Here is a 14,456-nt window from a genome sequence, read left to right as displayed (position 1 = left end):
ATAGCAATACATGCCAAGAAATTAATCTCATCAACACTTCTGTAAGTAAATACATCATAGAGCCATAAAGCCTCTCAAAGTGTATAATAGGAATTCATACATTATATTGATAAAATATTATCATTGGTACTGGAAAACTTTCAGAAAGTTTACATGTGAATGGAATATCAATTTTCCTTTACAGACTAACTGTTTAAATGGTTTAAAATCATTAAACCAACACTGCAGCAGCCCGTTTCACTAATGTTGGTATTTTGTAGGTATCATCTTACTAAGACAACTCCTAGAAATTTACCAATTTTCAAAATACATTTCAGTAGTCCCCCCTTATCCATGGCTTCACTTCCCATGGTTTCAGTTACTCGTGGTCAACCTGGGTCCAAAAATATTAAATGGAAAATTCCAGAAATAAAAAATCCATAAGTTTTAACTTGCTCACCATTCTGAGTAACATGATGAAATCCCACTATGTCCTTCCTGGGTTGTGAATCGTCCCTTTGCCCAGTGTGTCCCACCCTTTAGTCACTTAGTAGCCGTCTTGGTTATCAGATGGATGTCATGGTATCACAGTGTTTACATTCAAGTGACCCTTATTTTACTTAATAATGGACCCAACGTGCAAGAGTAGTGATGGTAGTAATTTGGATATATTAAAGAGAAGCTGTAAAGTGCTTCCTTTAAGTGAGAAGGTAAAAGTTTTCAACTTGGGCTTCCCTGGTGACTCAGTGGTTGAGAGTCCGCGTGCCAATGCAGGGGACGCGGGTTCTTGCCCCAGTCCGGGAGGATCCCACATGCCGCAGAGCGGCTAGGCCCGTGAGCCATGGCCGCTGGGCCTGCGCGTCCGGAGCCTGTGCTCCGCAACGGGAGAGGCCACAGCAGTGAGAGGCCGGCGTACCGCAAAAAAAAAAAAAAAAAAAAAAAGTTTTCAATTTAATAAGGAAAAGAAAACTATTCTGAGGTTGCTAATACCTATGGTAAGAACGAGTCTTCTATTTCTGAAATTGTGAAGAAAGAAAAAGAAATTCATGCTAGTTATACTGTCACACCTCAAACTGCAAAAGTTACAGCCACAGAGTGTAGTAAATGCTCCGTTAAGATGGAAAAGACATTTAATTTATACAAGAAGATATTTTGAGAGAGAGAGAGACCACATTCACATAACTATTATTACAGTATGTTGTTACAAGTGTTCTACTTTATTATTAGTTACTGTACCTAATTTGTAAATTAGTCTGTATCATAGGTATGTATATATATAGGAAGAAAATTTTTTTTCCCTGAATTTACCTTTTTATTGTCTCCTGTGCTTGTTTTGCATATTCAGCAGCTTTTAATTCTGTCTCTGATTATTTAATTTCAGTTTCTTTGAAGTTTTCTTCTCCCTTCATTACCTCATTCCATTTTTCTGTTTGTGTTTTAGGTGTCTCGTATTAGAGGTTTTTCTCAAATATCTGGTAATCTTTTGTTATATGTTCATATTTTAAAACAAACTAGAAGCTCTGTGTGCAGGGAGTGAGCTTTTGGCCAATGGATTCCACTCATTGCTCTTCTGGCTGGGCCATTTCATATGAGGCGCTTTGACTATCAGTATTGCTAGGTCTTTTTCTCTTTGGTCAGATTTGTCCTGCCTGTTAGTCCACAGCCTAGCTGCTGTTGTGTTCAGAGGCCCTTTGAAGATGGAGCCATAGGTATATTTAATAAAGGGGGCCATAAGCTCATGTATTTAATGAGCTGTTATTGAGCTGTTTGAGTATTTTTACCATGTCTTTGTTTACTTTTTCAAGAAAAGCACATTTTTAAAACTTAGGACCTCAGTCTGGGAAAAGTGGGACTAAATCATGAAGGTCATGTGCTGGATGGATTTATTCACCAAATCCAGAATTTGGTTACTTCTTCTTGAGGCAGATAGAGATAGTTTTAAGAAAAATAAATGTATAATGGTGATTTTGAACTTATGGAACTACCACATGTTTAAGCTTGGGTGGTAGAGATGAGGAAGAGATTAATTGATAAAGGAACATCAGTGAATATCAGTTATTGGATTTTAAAGTTAAAGATAGCAGACATACTCTCCTACAAGACATATTTTGGTGACATTTACCAAAGAGACCAAGAACTGAACTTGATTATTAGCCTAATTAAGTATGGCATTTTCTATCGCATATTTTCAAGGATGAAGCAAGTAGCTTGAAGGTAAGCAGATTTGTCTTCTAGCGGATTTTAAACTGTGATAAAATGAGAGTTTAGGACAGAAGGAAAGACAACTAATAAAGATATTTGTAATCTGTGGTATTTAATGCTTTATTCCTTGTAAGCTCTAGGTCCTATAAGAGTTAAAAGTTCAAGCTGAAAAATCTACAAAAACCACTCTGAAAATCTATACTTTTTTATTTCACTGCTCTTTGGTGCTAAGAGGTTCTCAAGAAGGTGAGTATCTTATGTACCATTTGTGCTGTAATATTTAATTACAGTGAGTGTACAGAAGATTAGCTGTCTCAAAGATTCTTTTGAAATCAGATTGCACATCAAAACTGCATTGTGCCCTGCTAAGTAAGCAAATTTAAGAAAGAGGAGAAGGTGATGTCAAGACTTACTGCCAAATGAACAAATAAAGGAATAGGATTTGCTTGGTGTTCAGCCTATTAAAGCATAGCCAAATGTCAGCCTTCATTTGTCAACTTAAATATATTTTTCTAAAATTTACAAAGATTCAGTCTATGGAAAGTATCCTTTAGCTAGTATTTGAACTTGAGAAATAAATTAAGCAACACAAAAATGATGAATAGATTATACTAATAACTCAATTTCTCATAGTGATTACTTACCACATGAATTGTACATTAATAATTCAGATATAGATACCTGTTGTCCTTTTTTGTAATTTTTCTGATTATAATGTTAATACATGTGTTTTTGCTTCCTAATACTTGAGGTTTTAGAAACTTAGAGGTTAACTTCTCCTCCACTATAGCTAGACACCCCCCACCCCTGCATAAACACAATATACACTGAAGCATTTCAGGTTTCCAGGGATTTCTCCCTTCAAAAAAAAGAGTAAAAATGAAATTTTTAAAATCCAAGAGCTGAGCCCCAAATAATCAGGTAGACTAAGGTAGCTTGGAGCCTGATTTGGACTTGCCGGAAATAGTCAGGAACATAGGTGAGGACCTCAGGCCAGAGCAACAAAGTTCACAGGTGCTTGAAACTAGAATGATAGGGAGCCTGCAGGCTTTGTGCAGGGATAGGATTTCCCTGAGGTCAGAATTCTGTACTGACCATATCTGAGTATATTCAGCCTTGAAACAGCAACGAGGTGGAGAACCTGAATCTGAGACCCCTTCCTCTAAGCTAAAATCCTGAAGGAGGTCCTGAAGCGTCCTGAGACACGTATGTACACAAAGAGAGATGCTTGATTACAATCAAGCTTGACCTCTTAAACAAAGACTACCAAATCCAGATAAGGCCTGCCACTATTAGTGAGAATCAACTAATAAATTTAGACCCCAAAGAATGCAGTTGTTGGAACCGAAGACAGAATGCATAAGAGCTATGTATGAAACAAACTATGAAATTACAACGAGTTTTTTTTAAAACTATAGGAATTACACAGATACACTTATGAGGCAGAATCTCTAAGAAAATTTAATTGCTGAAATCAAAACCTCAATCAAGAGTTTTGAGTCCAGTCGTAACTGGTATTTTTCCATCATAAACTACAACATTGCACAACAGACACTTCAAGGCTTTTGTCCTTGAGAGAAAGGACACTCATGTGGTGACCTCTACATTCACTCTGGCTTGCTGCCTGGAAGCACTTTCAGCAGAGGGAAGTGAAGCCCAAACAGAAAATAGAAGATGGAAGAAATGAGATGAGACAACAGCCACTTAAGGTCACACGGGGCTGGGAGACATTGGAGTTCAAATCAGCCAGAGTGTAAAGGCCTCACTGAACAACCCAAGAATTAAAGACATGCCTTAGGAGTAAGACCACTCTAGAGTAAGGGTGACTCTGGACCCTAATAAAACCTAAAATTAATCCTCAAATGGAACAAGCGGATCTACCAGTATAGTGACTACCTGCCAAAACAAAATTCAGTACTCTTTAAAGGAAAACAACAAAAATCCTATTTCTGATAATGTAATATCCACAGCAACCACTATAAAGCAGACAACTTTTATATATGCTAAGCAAGAAAATGTGACCCTTAACGAGGGGAAAAAGCAACCCATGGAAACAAATGTTTGACTTAGTAGATAGAAACTTTAAAAGCTCTTATAAATACATTGAGAAGTTTAAAGGAAAAGATGGACATAATGAGAGAAGAAATGGAAATTATATACAGAAAAATTAAAACTATAAAAAATAACCAAATGGAAATTCCAGGATTGGAAAATATATTATTTAAAATAAAAATTCATTGTATGGACTTAATAGAAGATTGGAGACAGAGTAAGAAAGGATCAGTAAACTTGAAGGCAGAGAAATACAGACTATCCAAACTGGTGCACAAAGAGGGAAAGTTACTGGCGGGGGGGAGACAAAACAAAAAACAGTAGTGCATCAGTGACCACACAAAGCAGTCAACCATAAGTGTAATTACAGATCCTGAAGGAGAAGGAGAAGGGTGGGCTGGGGAGCAGAAAAATACTCAGAGATAATGGCCAAAATTTTTCCAAATTTGAAGAAATACATAAACTATAGTTTCAAGAAGTCCAGCAAACCCTAATAAAGAAACCTACACCTGGTCATATCCTAGCCAAATTGCTGAAAAGCCAAAAAAAATTTTTTTAATCTTGAAAGGATCTAGAGACAAAAGATACATTATACACAGGGTTAGTGATAAGAATAACTGCTGGCTTCTCATCAGTAACAATGGAGAGCAAAAGATAGTGGTGTAACATCTTTAAAGTATGGAAAGAAAAAAAGGAAATGCAACCTAGAATATGATATTCAGCAAAATAGCCCTTTAAAAATAACAGTGAAATAAAGACAACTTTAGATAAATATCAGACAGCCTGAAACCAGCAGACCTGTACTATAAGGAAAGTTAAAAGAAATTCTTCAGGCTCTTGGGAAATGAAACCAGCCAGAAATTTTGATCTGTTCAAAATAATGAAGTTTGCCATAAATGGTAAATTTCTAGCAAATATAAAATTCTTTATCTTAAACATATAAAAAAGTAATCAACTTGTTAAAGCAAAAAGAGCAATGTAGTGTGGAGTTTATCATTAAAATGTTCAATAATATCATAAAGGACAGAAAGGGGTAAATGGAAGTATCCTGTTCTAAGAGTCTTACAGTATAGTGCAATGATATAATATTCATTCAGTCAATGCGTATTTTAACCCATGGAAACATAGATGAATTAAAATGCAATAATAAAAAGATACTGACTAACCCAAAGTAAGGCAGTAAAGGGGGAAACAAAGAAAACTAGGATGATAAATTTAAAAATAGCAAAATGATTGTATAAATTCAACCAATTAATAATTACATTAAATGTAAGTTCACTAAATATTCCAATTAATAGCTCAATTATTTTATGAAGATCATTTGCTACCTAGAAAAGATGTACTTTAGATATAAAGACATGGATAGGCTACATGTAAAGTGATAGATAAAAGAATACCATGTAAACACTAACAATAAGAAACTGCAGTGGTTATATTAATATCAGACAAAACACATGTCAAGGCAACGAGAATTACCAGTTGTATTAGTTGGGATCTGGTCAGAAGACAAAGTAACACATGATTTAAACAGGGAAGTGTAATATAAAGAATTATTAGAATAATGGAGAATTGACTAGTATATAATATATAAATTTTATGTATTTGAATATGATCTTATTTGCCATTTCCTCCATTGCTTTTAAGCTTAGAAATTTTAAGCTCCCAATTTGATAAATATTCTGTCATATATTTTTATGGCTTATATTTTCTTTGTATTTAACTAAAAAAAAAAAATCCACTTGGGATTAATTTTGTTACATGGTTTTTAAAAAATGAGGCCCTAACTCTAGATTTCCCTGCCAATTTATCCAGCACTATTTACAGAATAATTCTTCCTTTTTGCCATCTAATATAATGCAAATTATTTTTAAGTATTTTTACATACCTGAATCTGTGTTGAGTCTGGCTATCCTTGTAACCACATTGTTTTAATTATTTACAATGTTTTCATAGTTCCTAAAACTAGTCTATCTCCCCCTCTCAACAGCCACACACAGATTTCTCTTCTCTTCAAAAAATTTCTTAACTATTCTTACTTGTTTATCCTTTCAGATTAACTTTAGAACATATATAAACATATATAGATATGTTTAGAATCATATCTCCTCCAAATAGTGTTTTTATTGGGGTCACTTTGAAATGATAAATTTGGAAAGAACTGACACCTGTATTAGGGTTCTCCACAGAAACAGAACCAATAGGATGTAGATATAGAGAGAAACAGATTTATTATTATAAGGAGTTGGCTCACAAGATTATGGAGCCTGACAAGTCCCAAGATCTGCAGGGTGAGTCAGCAAGCTGGAAATCCAAGAGAGCCAATGGTATGGTTCCAACCTGCATCTGAAGTCCCGAGAACCAAGAGAGCCGTTGGTTTAGTTCCAGCCTGAAGGCTGGCAGGCTCGAGAGCCAGTGTTTCAGTTCAAAGGTCGTCAGGCAGCAGGAATTCTTTCTTACTTGGGGGAGAGTTAGCCCTTTTGTTTTATTCAGGTCTTCAACTGATCGGATGAGGCCCACCACCTTAGAGAGCTAATCTGTTTTATTCAGTCTATTGATTTCAATGTTAATCTCATCCAAAAACACCCTCACAGAAACACCCAGAATAATGTTTGACCAAATATCTGGGTACTCCATGACCCAGGCAAGATGACACCAAAAAAAAAAAAAAAAAAAAAATTAACCATTACAACATCTTTATAATATTTTCATCCCATCCAGGAACAGTTATTGCAATTATTTATTCTCAAGATCTATGGCTTTCCCTATCTAGGTCATACACTTCATAAGGTCTTTTCTAGATCCTACATACTTACTATTGCTTTTAAGAGTAGGATTTTTTCCCATTAGATTCTCTATCCAATTACTGTTGGTATATAGAAAAGCAGTTTGATTTATTCAGCCATTAAACTGACCCCTAGTAGTTCTGACATTATTTTCTGTTGAGTCTCTTAGTTTTCTGTTAGCCAGTCATACTATATGCAGATGACAGTTACTGTCTTTGCCATTCCTATATTATTGCTCTTATTTCTATTTCCTGTATTTTTGTGTTGATTATAGCTTTCAGAACAATGTAAAATACTAATAGCGATAGCAGGAATCTTTTGATTTCCTGTTTCAATAGGATTATATGTAATGTTTCAAGTTAAGCATAATATTTTCCTGTTGAGTTGAGACAAATACTTTATCTTGTTAAGAAACTATCCTTTATTTCCTGAATTTGAAAGAGTCTGGAAAAAGGAATGAGTGTTGAATCATCTCAAATGCCTTTTCAGCTTTGACTGACGTGATTATACATTTTTCCAATTTGGTCTCCACATGCAATATATCTGCTTTACAGGCTTCCTAGTTTTAAATTGTCCCATGTTATTGTAATAAACTCTGATCATAGTAGACCATTCTTTTCATTTCCTGGTCTTAGACAAGTTGCCTTCCCTGTATCAGGTTCCTTATCTCTAAATTGGGGCTAAAAATTGTATCTGCCCCATGTTACAGGGATGAGATGAGATGAGATAATTCACATAAAGTAAATCTGTATAATTTGCAGTTACCATCTTGAAATTCTTAATAATGTTATCTTTGAATTTTTGTTTTGTAAATGAAGTCAGTGGGCCGATGGAGCTTGTGCAGGGGCTTGGAGCCTCTGCTCACACCCAGGCCTCCTTCCCACTCCCAAGGATGGGTTCTTGGCTACCCGCTGCTTTGCCCAGCTTCACCCTCCCCACCCCTGCCCAGGGCTCTAGGTGTAGGAATGGGGAAGGGCACCCACACCGTCAGAGTCTTGGGGCAGAGTGTGGTGGAGACCATCCTGCTCTGGACTGGCAGTGCTAGCCACGGTGCATCAGCTGGCAGCCAGCCAAAGGCCACAGGTTGGTGGAGATGAGCCTTTATCCCATATTCCTAATCCGAGTACTTAGAGCTTTCTAACTCCGAGGTTTCGATACCCTGGGGGTGGCTTATTCACTGTGGGTTGGGGTATCATGCCTATAGGAAGGAGAAATGTCTGCCTGAACTTCCCCAGGGTGCTCCCCCAGCTGAAGCGCAGTGCATCAGTCCAGCAGCTGGTGTGAGCAAGTGTATGTGCATCCTGAGTCATGGGATGGGGACCCAGGACACCTGTGAGGGTCCACACTCACCTTGGAAGCATCCCCGTAGCAGAAGGAGCAGGCCCTTGGCTTGCTTCATGCTGGATGGACCTTCTCTTCCTCCTCCCAGCCTTCCTGAGTCTGACTCAAGATGCCTCAGAAGCATCCTCAGAAGCGGTGCCATTAAATACGAATTACGTAATTTTGGCGATTTCACAGAGAAGGTAAATGCTCTGATATTTGCACTTTAAACAGACATTGTACAATATAAAGATGAATGGTAAAAGTCATGCTAATAACAAAATTTTTAAGTTTTAGTTACTTAAAATGACATTAAATAGCAAATTAAAAACATCATGACATGTTGAAAGACTATGGAAGAAAGAAAAAGTTTTCTTTTGTAATACCTTAGCATTTTTTCCTGCTTTGTTGAACAAAGAGCCCTGCATTTTCATTTTGCACGAGGCTCCAAAAATTATGTAGCTGGTCCCTCCCTGGAATGTGGACATTTGGGCCAGTGTGCAGGGGTGTCTGTGGGTTTGGTGAGATACAGGATGGTAAGAAACACAGAAAGAAAAGAGTACCATTTTATGCTACTTGAAAGTGGATATTGATTTTCTCAAAACTGTAATGGAGAAAATGGTTTTTGTGTTAGAAAAAACAGAAGAGAAAAGAATGCTAAGATGGTAAGTGTGCTGCTTATGATACCGGAGGTTTATGGCAACAGCGTAGCATTAAGGCCTAGGAGAACTTGATGTCTAGAGAGCAGTTTACGATGAACTGTCTGAACTGACCACCTGAGTATCAACAATACGACTTAGGGACTCTACTTAACAAAATTCCAAGCAGGTTCACTTGTTTTAAAAATGTACAAAGGTAAGCTATAACTCCAGCAGAATGTAAATTTATAAAGAATAAATCATAGCAAGATAGTATAACATGTTTAAATTTCACATGAGGCAGAAGGCATTTTGATAAAAACAGGGGTTTAAAGGACACACAGAACATACCCTAACTGTGGGTTTGCGCTGTGGGCTATGGGCAAATGACTGTAATAGATAACCTAACCAAAAGATAACCTAACCTTGGGACAAATTAAAGGAAGGAAATGAATGACAGCTGGGGAAAAAAAAGTAAGAACTAGCAAATAAAGTCACCTTCTGCTGCTTTAATGTACCCAATGCTGGAAAGAATACTGGTCACCTTAATAATAAGTAGACAAATCATCATCTTCAAACACAGAAGAAAAGGGTAAGGAACAATTCTTTAAAAGCCATAGCAATGGTTCTCACAACTGGTACTTCGGTAATTACTGTTGTCACACAGTGTCTTGCTAGAGAGGCATTTTCATTCGAGATGAATATGCGGTTGATTAGCACTTTTCAAAAAACAATTGTCTGAGGTTCTCGGTACTAGATATCCTGGTACTATTTTCTCATTAAGGTGATTCATGAAATTTTTCAATGAGGTTCCTATGGTATTTTTAAAAATCGATTTGGTTTCACCCTTTCAACTAAATGAATGAGTCAGTGTATCATTCAGACAGATGTGGACTTGCTTAATTATAAAGTTAAATGATCTTTGCATAGAATTGAGAAGATGAGCAAACACTAAAAGCAGAATTCAAGATGACATAACTATATCAAAAAGGATATATTGGAAAATATGCATAAACAGGCGAAATGCATTTAGCCCATCCATTCAGCACAGCATGGTTAAGCAAGGGCTCTTGAGTCAGCCTTCCCGAGTTCAGATCCTGGCTCTGTCACTCCCTACCTTTGTAGTTAAGCAAGGTTCTTACTACACTTTCCACACCTCAGCTTCTTTGTATGTAAAATGAGGTAACAGAGCAGCTGAGTCTTAGGGTGGTTGTGAGAATTAAAGGGGAAACTGCCTGTAGAGTACTGACTTTAGCAAACACACCATCAATGTTAGTTATTATTCCTAAAATAATATTCCTATTCATTTAGAATTTGCTTATTTGTAATCAAGTTCATAAACTTGACCTTGAAGATTAACACAAAGGTAAAAATTCATGGACTATTGAAAAATATAAAGTGGTACTTATTATTAAAGTGGACTAAAAATAGTGAAAAGAAAATATCTTTCTAAAATCTCTTTTGGTAAATATGGCTAAGCACTTTAACCCTATCCTGTACATGGTTCCTACTTTAGTTGTTGTCACCATCTTCATCTATTAAATTTTCTTGGTTTCTGGGCACCTACTTAATTTAATGAATATTTTATGCCATGCATGTGAAATATATAGTCCATGTACCTAGGACTGTTTCTGTCTACTAGTTTTTCTTGTTTCTAAAAACAGAAAAGAGGAATGCCTACAGCTAAAACAAAAAATTCTCTCTCTCTGTCAGCTCCTTCTGCTGATATTTCAGTTTTCCAAATTATATATTCGCATAATTTGGATTTTCCGACTCTTAGTTTTCAAAAAAACAACAAGAAGTCAAAACTAAAATACATTGCTTTTTATAGCAGAAAATAGCTTCCATTGCTCAAAGCTAATTTAGAATAAAATCCAGACAACCCGAAAAACATATATATATATATATATATATATATATGTATGTATATGTATATATGTATGTATTTAAATTTGGCTGCAGATCCCTTGTCACTCATATTCCCACACAAACATCTCTTTAGTTTTTTTTTTTTTTTCGGTACGTGGGCCTTTCACTGCTGTGGCCTCTCCTGCTGCGGAGCACAGGCTCCGGACGCGCAGGCTCAGCGGCCATGGCTCACGGGCCCAGCCGCTCCGCGGCATGTGGGATCCTCCCGGACCGGGGCACGAACCCGTGTCCCCTGCATCGGCAGGCGGACTCTCAACCACTGCGCCACTAGGGAAGCCCCTTTTTAATTTTTTTAATGTAATATTTTCCTTTAAAAAGTGGGAATAAAGCTTTATCCTTGTTGAAAAGCCTTGCTCAATCCTGTGCTTAGCATAGTGCCTGGGATCTGGTCAATACAAGTCTGTTGAAAGAATAAGTGGGTGAATCTATGAATGAATGAATAAATAAACAAAGTAAGGCATATCAAGCCTGAAAAGCAAATACAGTCTTTGCCTGACTATTACTTTACTCCTTAACATATTTCCTAAACTGTGTCTCTGCCTTCCAATATTAAAATTAATAAATACAGTCACTCACATACTCGAGAGTTTCCTAGTAAAACACACATCCCAACGACTAAAGTACTTCAGCCTCAACGAAATGAATTTGCTTTCTGTGATAGTAAATGCTGACAGTAGCTAACATATATTCCTCATATATATTATGCATATAAAATGCTTAGTACAGTATATACGTATGCTCTATACATATAGTTTCTCTTTATATGCTGGACACGAGGCTAAGCATTTCTTTTTTTTTTTTTCGGTACGTGGGCCTCTCACTGTTGTGGCCTCTCTCGTTGAGGAGCACAGGCTCCGGACGCGCAGGCTCAGCGGCCATGGCTCACGGGCCTAACCGCCCCGCAGCATGTGGGATCTTCCCGGACCGGGGCACGAACCCACGTCCCCTGCATCGGCAGGCGGACTTTCAACCACTGCGCCACCAGGGAAGCTCCCAGGACACTTTTGAAAGTGAAAGAGGGCTCCTGCATAATTACACCAGGATAGCACCACAAATTGGACTATCCTGGTAAACTAGGACAACAGTCACCTTACCCATGTCCCTCTCTGACTAACTTTTTCTCTTTTATTCCTTCTTTCTTCTCTCCTCTCTTCTTTCCCCTCTCCTTTCTCTTCCTCTTTGTTCTCCCCATGTCTCTCACCAACTCGTTCCATGCAGCTTAAGTGGCAATAATTTGCCATGATTATCAGGAATTATCAGGTATGCTCACTAAATCCCTCATATTTGAACTTATGTAGACAAATGCTACAAAGCAACATTTTCTTTGCTACTATATTAGTTGTGGCTGCATAACAAATTACCCCAAAATGAAGTGGTCTAAGAAAACATTTATTATCTCACACAATTTCTGAGAGTCAGGAATTCAGGAGCAGCTTAGCTGGGTGATTCTGGCTCAGGGTCCCTCATGATGACCAATCAAGCTGACAGCCAGGACTGCAGTCATCTGAAGACATGGCCGGAACTGAGGGATCGACTTCCAAGCAAGCTTACTCACATGGCTCTTGGTTGGAGGACTCTGTTCCTTGCCACCTGGGCCAATCCACAGGGGTGCTCATGACACGACAGCTCACTTCCCCAAGAACAAATGATCCAAGATAGAGGAGAGAGGCACAATGCATTTTACGACCTAGTTTCTAAAGTTTCCCTCTCTCAGTTCTGCTATATCCTGTTTATTAAAAATTAGTCATTAAATCCAACCACACTCACAAGAAGAGGAATTGGACTCTGCCTCTTGAAGGGAGGAATGTCAAAGAATTTGAGGAGACATTTAAAACCACCAGAGTCCATCCTCTGGCCACAAATTATTTACATTCTTCCCACCTGCAAAATATACTCACCACTCCCAAGGTCCACAAGATCTAATGTATTAGCTCGAACTGCAGAATCTAAATCAGTTCCTGGTATGGATGAAGCTCCTTGGGTATAGTCCTTAAGTACAGGTCCCTTAGTACAGTTCCTTTCAACCTGAAAATGTGTGAATGAACAAGACAAGTTACCTGCTCCCCCTGCCATACACACACACACACACACACACAAAACCTATATACAATATATTGTACAATGGTGGAACAGAGATAGCATAGCCATTATAGGCATTCTTCTTCAAAAGGCAGGAAACTGGAGGAATGAAGGAGTCAATGGTTGATAGCATTTCTGGAAGTATGTTAAAGTGCTGGAAGTTCTCGATAAACATTTAGTATTACTCCTGCCTGGGAATAATTCTCCATGGCTCTTAGATCTATTCTCTGGGCTCTTGGTTCTGCCACCTTAGTCATCCTTCCTTTTCCATAAAAGGTAGCACGTGTTTGCAGCTGTGCAATTTCCTTAGTGGTTTCCCACTTGTAGAAGTCTGGAATCCCAAAGGCCTCTTTTTATTATGTACTGTCTCTGTCCCTGGTAGTCCGAGCTGGCTCTATTTCTATGAAGATAATTCTCTTTAAAACTTTGTGGCTTAAAACTTCGTGGAAAGCTTAAAAGAATGAAAATTTATCACCCAAACCCATTATTTGGTTTAAAGCATAAAATCCAAAACCTCTAATCATTTGGATTTTGAACCTTCAACCACTATATAGAGTTTTTGAAAAACAAAAAACCCATGTTGTCTCATATTCCAGATATAAAGGTTACTGATATTCCACTGCCAATCTAGCATTTCATAGCATGACCCATTATCAAAAAGACTGAAATATAAGCAAATGGAGAAAGGTTTTAGCAACCAGTGAAACAGTCCAAAGAAATTCAGAATCCAGTGTCCAAGTATCACTTGAAAATAATTGTAGACTCAAAGACTCTGAGGTGTAAGACATAACTTACACTGAATACATTCTAGCTGACGGAAGAATCCCTGATAATCAAAAATTTTTTTCTACTACAAGTCTGAAGCCAACATACTTTGTGGTTAAATGTCATCATTAAATATTTATTCTCCATTTTCCCTGCTCTTTTTAAAGGCCTGAGAAAACCCTGGTAAGATTTTTTTTTTCCCTTCTACAGTAACAAATTGCAATGTGAGCTTGATCTCTAAGTTACATTTAAAGTCTTTGACAACACTTGGAAATACTTATTAATATTAAACGTATATATATATATTTTTTTTTTTTCAGGACAAACGAGTGTCTTGAACCAGAGCCAGTGTCAGTTTCTACAAACCACTGGGCAAGACATATTAATTCCACCCCCTCCCACATCTGCCATACAGAAAATCCAGCATGACTAATCTAGCCTACAGCTTGACAGAAACAGAGCTGAATATAACCGATTATTCTTCCGGTCCCCCAGTTATTATCTGCTCAATCAACAGAACAGAAAGTGTCCTGACGGCCACTGGATGAACACAGACGATCCTGTGCTCAAAGGCTGGAGTTAACCCAGAATAAGGCTGTATCGAGCACTATTGGATGAAAAACTAAACCCAAGATCTAGCTTTATGGATAGGAATTTGAGTGAAGTATTGAAATATGTTTCTCCCTGCATATCCCTTGAAAGTAATTAT

The sequence above is a fragment of the Aethalodelphis obliquidens genome, unplaced genomic scaffold, assembly GCF_003676395.1.
Source record: "Aethalodelphis obliquidens isolate GAN/ISIS:26980383/991018 unplaced genomic scaffold, ASM367639v1 scaffold25, whole genome shotgun sequence".
In the NCBI taxonomy this organism is placed as follows: domain Eukaryota; kingdom Metazoa; phylum Chordata; class Mammalia; order Artiodactyla; family Delphinidae; genus Aethalodelphis; species Aethalodelphis obliquidens.
The sequence above is the reverse complement of the archived record's forward strand: the minus strand, read 5'-3'. Positions refer to the sequence as shown.